Below are 10,579 nucleotides of genomic sequence, written 5' to 3' on the forward strand. Positions count from 1 at the left end.
AAGTGATGACGTCCTGTGATAATGTCACGTGACGTGGACGTCAAAATAGTGCGTTCGCATTCTATACTCGTAAGGAGACTTAACTAACTGTAGCTTTTGGGATGACGTCATGCATTCAGTCAAAATCGTTGGCAAGTGTAGTCGTTTGTCAATTTTCAGTCCCCGTCCAATATGCTTCCGATTGCTGTTGTAGATGAGTACCCATATTAATATTAAAAAAATAAAAGTAAACTGAAAAAAAAACGAAAACGAATTTCCTGCTTACAGTGAGAACATAAAAGTTATAGACAGCTCAAGCTTTAGAGAGCAACTATTGTGCTTGTGTTTCTTGCAATGACGTGTTTATAGGCACAGTTAGTACGACGCCCGCACAGCACTATTGTGTATGTGCAGTCGACGTGAAATGTTTACAGAGGAGGTGTTCCGAGAAAGACTTGAATTGCAGAGTACTTTGTTAACTTAGTCGACAAAACTGCACAACACTACGTTGTTCGTACAGGATGGAAGCCAATCTACCACGCTCGGGCTGTGTAAATATTTAGTTATCTCTAAATATAAGGTAGTCCGCAAACGTTTTACGCCAACTGTACAGCACTCATTCGTATCAATTTTTTCCCCCCTTTGCTCACGAATGTGGCTGAGCTGCTCTCGCACGCCTTGACATTTGTGCGGGCGAGCGCAGACGTGGAAAACTTACAGCTGCGCACGCGACAGCTGTTCCGATGCATGACGTCAAAGCCACAGTCCTTGTTGCAGCTGTAATCTACGATACGATCGTGGCAGTCGTCGTCAGGATGGCCGAGTGGTCTAAGGCGCCAGATTTAAGCTCTGGTCCTCGTAAGAGGGCGTGGGTTCGAACCCCACTTCTGACAAACGTACAACTTGTTTTTTTTTTTGCCTTTTATTTTTTTGCATTACATATACGCGTTTCCGTTCCTGCCATTGCTCCAATATCTGCCTATGTTTTTACAAATTAGGAGCATTTAAAAATGATATGCTTTATTCTTTTCATATGTACGCTTCAGAAAATACACCGTGTCTTTTTTTTTCGGTTACCGCTAATTTAAAAATTGTTTGTGGCACATGGCATTAATAAACTCATTCAGCTGGATTACTTAAGACAAACAGTACTTGGATAAGAAGTGAAAATGTATAATTGAAAAATTTACAAAATAACGCTAATTAAATTTTGAACTGATTTATGTAGGGCGCTTTAGAGCTATATGTGAAATCAGCAATATGTACCTAAAGATGCGGGCAATTATTAATTCTACATGAAATAAAGATGGTTATTTGATAAATAAACATATCACTGCTTATCAACTTTACACAGATTGCCTTGGGTTACACCAACGTGAAATATTCGAGATGAAACCACCAAATTCTCTAAGCACATCCACATCCAATTTTGAATGTGGCACCAGTTTTGAGGAAAGCGCCGTCGAACTGCAGAAAAAAAAATGAGCTCTTGTTCGACTCTTTTGACAAACCGTGTTATGAGCATTCAGGCACAAAATTGATCGAAACGCCAATGTATATGGTCGCCTATTTGGAACGTATGTCCTGAAAGTGGTGTCATTTTCAGAATTAGTTGTAACTGGATATGCTTTGCGAACTCATCGGCCGGAATTCATAAATTGAAGCACGTACCATAAAGCAATTGGCTTAAAATTGTTTAGCGAAATCTTGGTAATCGGTCGATTATTAATTTTAGCTTTTCGTGCGTGATGTCCGACTGTCAGAGTAGTTCAGCTCAGGGAGTAGAATCGTGCTACATGCCACAGAGAGGTAAAGTATTTCAGTATTTCAGTGAAGTATTCAGTATTTCATAGTTGCCACGCAACTATGAAATACTGAATAAAACAACCTATATGTGTTTGTCATTTGTTTTTTTGTTTTTTTGCCTTCGGACGAATGTCTGGGTAGTCACCCGTGGGAGGCACTTTCTTTTCCGCTGGAATATGGAGGCGGACGGTAGCGTCGTGTCAAATTGCGACGCATTGTTACATAACTACAAAACTGCGACTAATCGAAGTTTTTATTGTAGTAAACAAGTCGCTGGAGTCCAGCTACCAATCACTGAAAGCAATGCGTGTTCAAGACGGAATTTGATCGCTTACTCCCACCACTCTTCAGTAATTTTTTTTTGAGAAATGCGTTCATTGGCGCTTCAGTTTTTTTTTCTATGTGCATGAGGAATATTCCTTCTTTAAAAAAAGTCCAAAACGCATCTGTTTCACCGAATTTCTGAGAGAATAGCTAGAAAATGGTACTAGTCAGATTATAGCTAAATGGTCATGACTTTACCACTAGATACACTTTAATTTCGCAATCGCACCGTAGGCTCTGCGTCAGGTATGAAATGAAGTAGTCACTAGTAAGATTTCGCTAAATTCCTCATTTATATTTACCATTTATGGTGGAGGATATGACAGCCTCTTCAAGTAATTTTTAAGTCGCGCCGCGTTCCAATGATGAATTCTAAGAAATATGTTGTAGGGGAAAACGTTCGCTAATTATATATAAAGCGCTATTAGAGGTACATAAACGTAGTTTGCGCAGGTGCTTTATACTCCTTGGTGAAGACACAGTACACGTAAAATTAGTTATGAAGTGTATAACTAACTGAAATTGTTGAACTAGTTTTCAAATATATCTAGCTTATCGCGACACCTATATTGAAAATATCTATACTCATGCGGCTAGTTCATTCTGCTTGAGGCGATAGTCCGATATTCATGCTGACGTTCTCGGTGTTGTGTTCGATTTCCTTGCGCTGTCCTTTCAACATATCCGTTATGATAGCACGTAGAGCCCACGGTAGATTGCGAAATGCGCACATCTTTCAACACACGCAAACCCACTGCATTAGGAACGACCAATTTCCTTGCTTGGCATCACTGCTGTCAACGGCGTAGTAAGCGCCACTCCCGTTGATGTCAGGATGGCCGAGTGGTCTAAGGCGCCAGATTTAAGCTCTGGTCCTCGCAAGAGGTCGTGGGTTCGAACCCCACTCCTGACAGCTGGTGTAAGCTTTTATTTTATAAACATTTGAGACAATGCAGACATTTTGGCAGCCGCGGAAACGGTACAGCAACGACGCACTCACCCTGTGCTTCTTCCACGAAGGCCTGTTCCGCATCAAGTTCTTCGGCTTAACATAGCTGATCACCCAGCTGTGCGCTCGTCATATCAGCAAAGCTTCCTCACCTGGCCGTATGACAAGGGCTGCTGGAGGCTTGTGACGTCAACTGGACTATCATTTCCATTGGCTCTTCGAAGAGAAGCCCATGTTGGTTGTTAGCGCGGGCGACGAGTAATGAGACCTTGAGCGATGGGTTCCAAACAAAGACTGAACTTTTTTGTTCTCTCACGAGACACGGGGAGGCGCGCGCGCCAGAAGACTTGCCTTTCAGGTGCATAACATGGTGTTCAAGAGTGGCGCTATAAACTAGCCATTTAAACGCGCGCCAGTTATAGCGGCGCGCGGATGGCGTTCACCGCAACCAACACAAAAGCGGCCAGCGCTCGCGCTCAAGGTTTCATTTTGGCAGCAGCGGCAACGGTACTGCGACGACGACGACAGCGACAGCCCAACACCCCCCGCGGAGAGGTGACTGCGGCGGAGGTGATGGGGAAGACGGAGGAGGCGACGACGGCGAAGAAGCGATGCAGGACGACAGGGACACACTAGTCATGTACCACGACATACTGACACACTATAAGAAACAAAGAGACGCATACCCACAACCGCACAAACTAGACGGATATCAAGAAGAAGATTGGAGAATGTTGCAAACCAGAACCTTCAGAAACCCAGTACACTTAAAGAGAGTAAATCCCAGACAATATCCAGAAGCGAGCGGCGAGCTCTGCAAGCACGAACACGCAGACATGACTCATGTCTTATGGAAATGCGCAGAGATGAGAGCAATATACAGAGAAGACAACATAGAACCGGACCTTCTCGAGGAGCTAAGGCTAAGCGCTCTGACTAGCTCGGATCTAGCTAGACGACCAACTATGGGCTCGGGAAGCGATGGAAAGGCTATGCCTCACTGCACATAATGCCAGGGTGGCCTGAGCCCGGGCCGGCAACGTCGCAGGTGCTTTTATCAATAAAGTTTTCCCGTCCGACCGTCCGTATACCACACCTTCTGTATGTTTGAAAAACGCGCCAATTTTTCAACTCTCACTTGCCCAGCAAGTGCTGTCACCCTGTGTGGATATAATTTTGTTCTTTTTTTCCTCGTTCTCTCTTGGTTTTATTTCCACGGCTTGTTTACGCCGGCGTGTCGGCAACTGTCGCGCATCCGCGCACGCGCGGACGCGCTGCGGTAAGGATTTACCGCGATAGCGTTAAGGGCCCTGTGTCGTAGAAAATCCGGCATCGGCGTGGATGTCGGCGTCCGTGGCGGAGGAAACCATCCCGAACCACACTGACCGCGCAGGCTCTCTACGTGGCACAAGGTGTTAGTGAAGAAAAATTGAATTTCTCACAATGAAATCTCTCAGAAAAATTGCAAAGTACTACTTAACCACAACCTAAAGACATGGTGGCATCGGACTGTCATTTGAACGTACGAGAAAACATAATGCTGTTGCGAGGAAACTCGAACACAAGCCCCTTTTCCAGCATTTCTACCATACCAACAGCGGCGCGCTCGGGTAGACTACTTGCGAAAACCTTATCCAGATGGCACTCGCATCCTCGGCAGGTGAAATTGGGACTTGACCTGCCTAATGCGTTTTGGACAAGCGCGCGCGTCGGGGCAATAACAAGCAATTAATAAAATAACAAAAAAGGTCCTAGGGCCTTCACAATTTAATATAAGACGACTTATATGGCCCCTGGAAAAACGTCTTCCCAGCGATGCATTTTTGTTTAAAAGTGAAGCCGACTTTATGGGGATCGGTATAAGCTTGGTCTTTGTAAGCTAGCTTTCCCAAGTTCTGTGTTGCAGTGAAGCCTACTCAAAGAAAAATGCGATGCGAACGGGGCCCGATAACGCTATCGCGTTCCACTCTTAAAGGTGAAGCTTAAGCATCTTCCACTTTTTGGTTTCATCTTGCGGGCTGTTTCCGTTTCTCGCGCTCGCAAATACCAATGCCTATCTGGTTTCTACTCTCTGAAAGGAATGCCTATCTGGTTTCTAATCTCTCGCAAGATGCTCGCTTCGAACCAATACAAAAAATTCGTTAAGAAACATTGAAATAACATTGGTCAATGTTGGCTATCGTATTGAAAACTCATTGTGATTTTGTTGATATAACATTGGGGCAAGTGTCGAGGGCTCTTAAATATTGAATATTGGGTAATTGTTGAGTTACCATTGAAATAGCATTGTGCTTAGGCATATGGTTGGGTAAATTTTGTTGAATTACTGTTGGTTTATCATTGATACAGAATTGTAATGGGGTTGTGATAGTTACGTTGACCAGTTGTTGAGTGGTTATTGACCCAGCATTGAATATACAGTGTCACAGTTAAGGCATTATTGAGAACATTGAAATATGTTGATATTTCGTTGGGCGAGTGCATTATTGTTTATTTAATTTTCAAATTACTTTACACTTCAAACTTGCATGCCCCAGTGCCTGTTCATAACTTTCCGTAATCCGAACAAAAGCAAAGGAGAAACTGGCCTATTTCAGGTATCTTTATTTGCACCAAAGATACATGTACATGAAACATTATTACAGTATACAAGCCACAACTGGATTGATTCTGAAAACACAGGCCTATAGCACTCTTAACAGCATAAATACACGTGAAATACCATATGTTGAACTCAATTAGAACAATCACGGTGGTCTTCTCTTGTGACTCATTGACTACAAGGCAAAGTGACTCAAAGGCAGGCCTTAAGCATACCCTTGTAACTAACTTTGAACACATGAACTATTATTGGCTTGCATGTGTAAATACACAAAATAAAGACTACTGGATACCTTACAGTGATGTTTCACACACCCAGTAAACATTCACAGAAGGATTTACGGCTGCCTGTGAGGAGGCAAAATACCAAGTAGACTGGAAACGAATGACTTCATGCAAATATATACAAAACACCTGAATCGTGTGCTTCAGAGGTAAACTTCTAAACCTTTTGTGTTCTAAAAGCAGCTTACTTGCCCGGCAGAAGTCAAGAATTGCACAGTATTTATTTCACAATTTCTTGTGTTAATTTTGGGTACAGAAGAGTTTATTGGTGAAATTTTCTGAATTCAGTGAGCTCATCAGGTGAATATTTCTGGACTTGCACAAAGCTAATGGAAACATTTCTTTGGGCCTTTTTCACCCTACGCAGCAACTAAGTGGTACCTCGGTCAGTCAAGAAGAGCTAATGCAAGGCTAACTAATGCTTTCAATGATATAACAAAGTGACATAAAATATTTATTTAGCACAGACAACTGAATTGACACACCGCTAATACAATTCCCAACTCTAAAATAAATGGTCACCAGCAACTGTATCATCAAAGAACCCAGAACGACTCATTATACAGCACGAGAAAAGGTTACAATAACTCGACAGCCAGATTAGTGGGCTAGTGAAAAACGCAAATATATCCATTTACAAAACACCATTTACGTCACTTGCGCACGTGAAGTATAAAATTGGACCAGCATTTCGCTGCACAAAATATATAAAAGTTGGGACAAACAGTAACGGAAAGACGGAGGGAGCTACAGCACGTGACCACGTTGAAAAAAATTCTAACGAAAGCGAGATACATGCATAATTATTTTGACAGGAAATGTCTTTCCAAGCTATATACTACAAAACTGTACTGCGACGTTAAGAACAAACAAGATGAGGAGCTGTACCATTCTTGCAGAAACGAATAGTGCAAATAACTTCATGCAACTCAATTTTACGGATACTTCGACAATTTGGTGTGTGTACATATTTTAGAAACAGCCGAAACAAAGATCAGAACGATGAAATAAGGTAGGAACACACACGAGCATTGACTTAACTAGAAGTTTATTCGTGACGACAAAGATATTAAGCGCACTGGCCAACTTGACAAAGAAATATCCGTGAATGCACGGCAGACAGCCCGGTGCGACAAAAAAGAACGAAATGCATGTTTGGTAGAACAAACATGCAAGTAAAAAAACACACACACAAAAACTGAGATATTTGTCCTATAAGCGATACCACCTAACCAGAAAATCTCTTTTAAAAACACCAACTGTTTCCCACTAAGAGCAACAGATAGCTTGCTTATGCATTTGTCTTCTTTGGAATCAATAAATAAGGCTTCCATAATTCATCTTATGGTCTGGTCGTTGTGATGAAACATTTGTTCGTTCTGCCCCTTACAGTAGAAAAAAAAACATATTTGTTTTAACACAGACCAGAACGCCAGAGAAATTACGGAAGCATTATTCATTGATCACGAAAGAATCAAATACACAATCAAGCTATCTGTTGCCCTTAGTGGGAAGAGTTGCGGTTATTAAAAGAGAATTTCTCGTTAGCTAGTATCACTTTTAGGACAAATATTTCAGTTTTTGTTTTTGACGCACATTTATTCCACATGACATGGCTCTTGTCGCACCTGGCTGTTTCTGCCACACATGCATGACTTATCTTTGTAAAGTTGGCCAATGTGTTTAAAACCTCTGTCTTCAAGAATAAACTTCTAGTTGAGTCGGCACTTGTGTGTGTTTCAACCTATTTCATCGTCCTCGTTGGTTTGCACTGCTGTTTCAAGTAAGCCCGTATCACTTGGTTAGGCTGATAAACATTCTCACAAGAAAAATGAACTAACTCCACTCAAGAAGTAGCCCTTTCTTTACAACTAAAAGGCAAAGCAAATCGAAAGTAAGCCTTCACAGCGCCCATGCGGCAGCTGTCACACCACAGAGCAGCACAAAAACAGTTAAAAATCCCACTTCACGCAGAGTGGCAACAGAGATGCGAGCTTCCTGGTGAATCAGCCGCAGATCAATGGAGGTGTCTTGCGAGAAACGACGCCAAGCTGTTCTTGACGAACGACACGTTAGCAGCCGGGCATTTGCTGCATGTGTAACCTGTGGAGAAGGGAATGCAGACAGAAGATGAGATTATGCAGATTAAGAATCTGCCACACACTATACATAACTACGCATTAAATAGTAGTACACACTATACTGGCACGTAAAAACTTGCGTCTCTTTAAGAGGGCCGTGGCGGAAATCATGAAATGGGTTGTTACCGTAAGTGTTACCAAAGATACGCACAGCGATGTTTGTTTCACACGGGTGAAATATATTCCCGGCTCTCTCACAAAACGAAAGACCATGCTATAGTGCACAGCCGATACCAAGCAGCAGTCTGATTCTTTGGGAGCAGCAGGGCTGACCTAAAAATTCGCAGAGAGCGATGCGCGCGCGAGCGTGCTAGTGAGAACCGGAACCGCTTCTTTGAAGCATCTATCCGCTGCCGCGTGGCTAAGAACAATTCGCGCGATTTGTGTGCAGCGCGTCGCGTACGCGTCCTGTGCGCATTGCACGTTTGCGTCTGTGCAGTGAGATATGTCTTCATGCAGGCGCCATTCCTCGCCGCGCAAACGGCGCTCGAGTGCGGCGCCGATGTGCCGGCTGGCTTCCCTTCAGTTTCTGCAAGCAACTCACATTCGAATCGGCCCAGCTCGAAGAGGCATCAGAGAACGGCGGCGCGTTTGGGTTATCGCCCATTACAAGCGTGCAGTACGCCTTAAACGGCAACACGCCACGTTTGATGAAGATGCTCACTGCGGTTGGGTTGGCGGCGATGGGTGATAAGGCGAGCCCGTCGGCGGCTATGAGCTTTTCCGATGTCACCACCACGCCTCTCTTCATTTGCGATGTGTATCCGTGTAGCGTCACCGCGCCGATACAGCACTTATCAGAAGGCCATTCTTCGCACACCCCGAAAAGGCGAAATATGCGGCGCACCGTGACATTAGCCACAACGCAAATCGAGGCGCTGTTAACGACTACGCAATAAAGGATGCACACTAGCCGTAAGGTATACGATAGAGCCACTACGGATTAAGGAAAATTTACATGTCCCACGGTTGCTTGGAGGGCGAAGCATCGATTGCGACAGCAAATTAGTAGACAACTATACTAACTAAGGATAGTAGTTTTATCGGCCGTATAAATTTGTAAACATTTGCTTACTAAATTAACAAGCACAGTGTAACGCGTGCACAGGCTAACATGAACACATCTTGTTCGATGACCGCGTAAACTCCCCGTCAAAACGCTGGAGTGAGAGGCGCGGAAATAGCGAGCAATGTTACCTTCGTGCCGTCTGTCGCTTCAACGCGAACTGAACGTCGAAACCACAGCGCATACCAAGCTACCGGCACTAGTTTCAGTTTGTTCACATCGCAGATCGCTTTGCAGATGATGCCCGCACGGGCGCAAACTTTTTCCACGTCGCAGATCGCTTTCAAGATACGGCGCCCGCCGCCGGGGTGCAAACGCACAAGTCCGCTTACCCGCACAACAAAAATTAGTAACGCAAGTACCTGACAAGAATACCGGAAAAATAGAGCGATACCAACAGGCCCAAATTGTCATGGCGGCTGCCATAGTTACTAAATCAGTAAATGTGCAGTGCAGCACCGCCTACGACAAGGGTAGCACAGCTACCCACCTGCTCCAAAATGATTTTTCGCGGTTCATTAAGCTCTCAATGCCTGCCTAAATGCCCTGAAAGTCAGCGCCCCTCTTACGTATCGGAACGAGGCAACAAGCGCTGGGACGGCCCACGTGAGACGGCGTGACCATTGTCAAAATTTTTTGCTGTGCAGAGAAGCTGCTCCCTATGTTGCAAGTGAGTTCTCTCATACAAAGTAATGTTCTCTAGGGTGAAGTTATTAGATAGGAACAAATGAAGCAATGCAATTTTACGCACGTGGAGCGCCGCTGCCTTTTCTTCGCCTTCTATTGTTTCAATCGAAGTAGCGGCGGCAGCAAGCGCCAGTATCGCGCGCTTTCGCTCCAGGTTATGTGGTTTGCCTGCAGAAAGTGAACGGTGTGCTTAGCATCTCACGCTTGTCAAAGACAAAATAAAAAAAAAACTACTATGTGCTCAAGAAAACGAAATCACTTACCTATGTGCAGAAGTACAGCTGCGACTTTGTTCGCCTTCCTTCCATCATGAATTCTGCCACGCAACTCATCAAAACTACCAGGCTCGAACATCAGCCGAAGACCAGTAGCTGCGTCAGCCAACGACTTCAACGGATAAACATCCCACTTATTATCATAGAGCCGTTTCATTCAAACGTGCGTCATGATGTCCGAAAACAAAAGAATAATACTTCCACCAAAGAGCGCGCGGCGCGAACGACCGCACATGTGTAACCAAAGGCTCTATTGTCGACACGCATGGCGGCTGCACGGCCGCCATTATCCGCCATGTTGACTCTCTCATTGGCTGTCGAGAGGTCACGTGTTTTCAAATTTACGCCGGGAAACGGAAGTTTTGCAAAATGCAATTTTGCGTTTTCATCAGAATGACGAAACGTGACGTGGAGCTGCAAATTTTATTGACGAATACTTTTTTGTGGTCCTTGGCTCCTATATTGC

At 44.2% G+C, this 10,579-nt stretch overlaps 2 non-coding genes across 2 annotated transcripts; both read left to right on the forward strand.

The window, feature by feature from the left end:
- The first annotated feature begins 788 nt into the window (after positions 1-788).
- Trnal-uaa (transfer RNA leucine (anticodon UAA)) lies at positions 789-872 on the forward strand. The gene has a single exon. It is a non-coding gene; the product is annotated as a tRNA-Leu (tRNA).
- Positions 873-2,938: 2,066 nt separating this feature from the next.
- Trnal-uaa (transfer RNA leucine (anticodon UAA)) lies at positions 2,939-3,022 on the forward strand. Its single transcript has one exon. It is a non-coding gene; the product is annotated as a tRNA-Leu (tRNA).
- The last annotated feature ends 7,557 nt before the right edge of the window (positions 3,023-10,579 follow it).

This window comes from Dermacentor silvarum, chromosome 2 (assembly GCF_013339745.2).
Source record: "Dermacentor silvarum isolate Dsil-2018 chromosome 2, BIME_Dsil_1.4, whole genome shotgun sequence".
Classification (NCBI taxonomy): Eukaryota; Metazoa; Arthropoda; class Arachnida; order Ixodida; family Ixodidae; genus Dermacentor; species Dermacentor silvarum.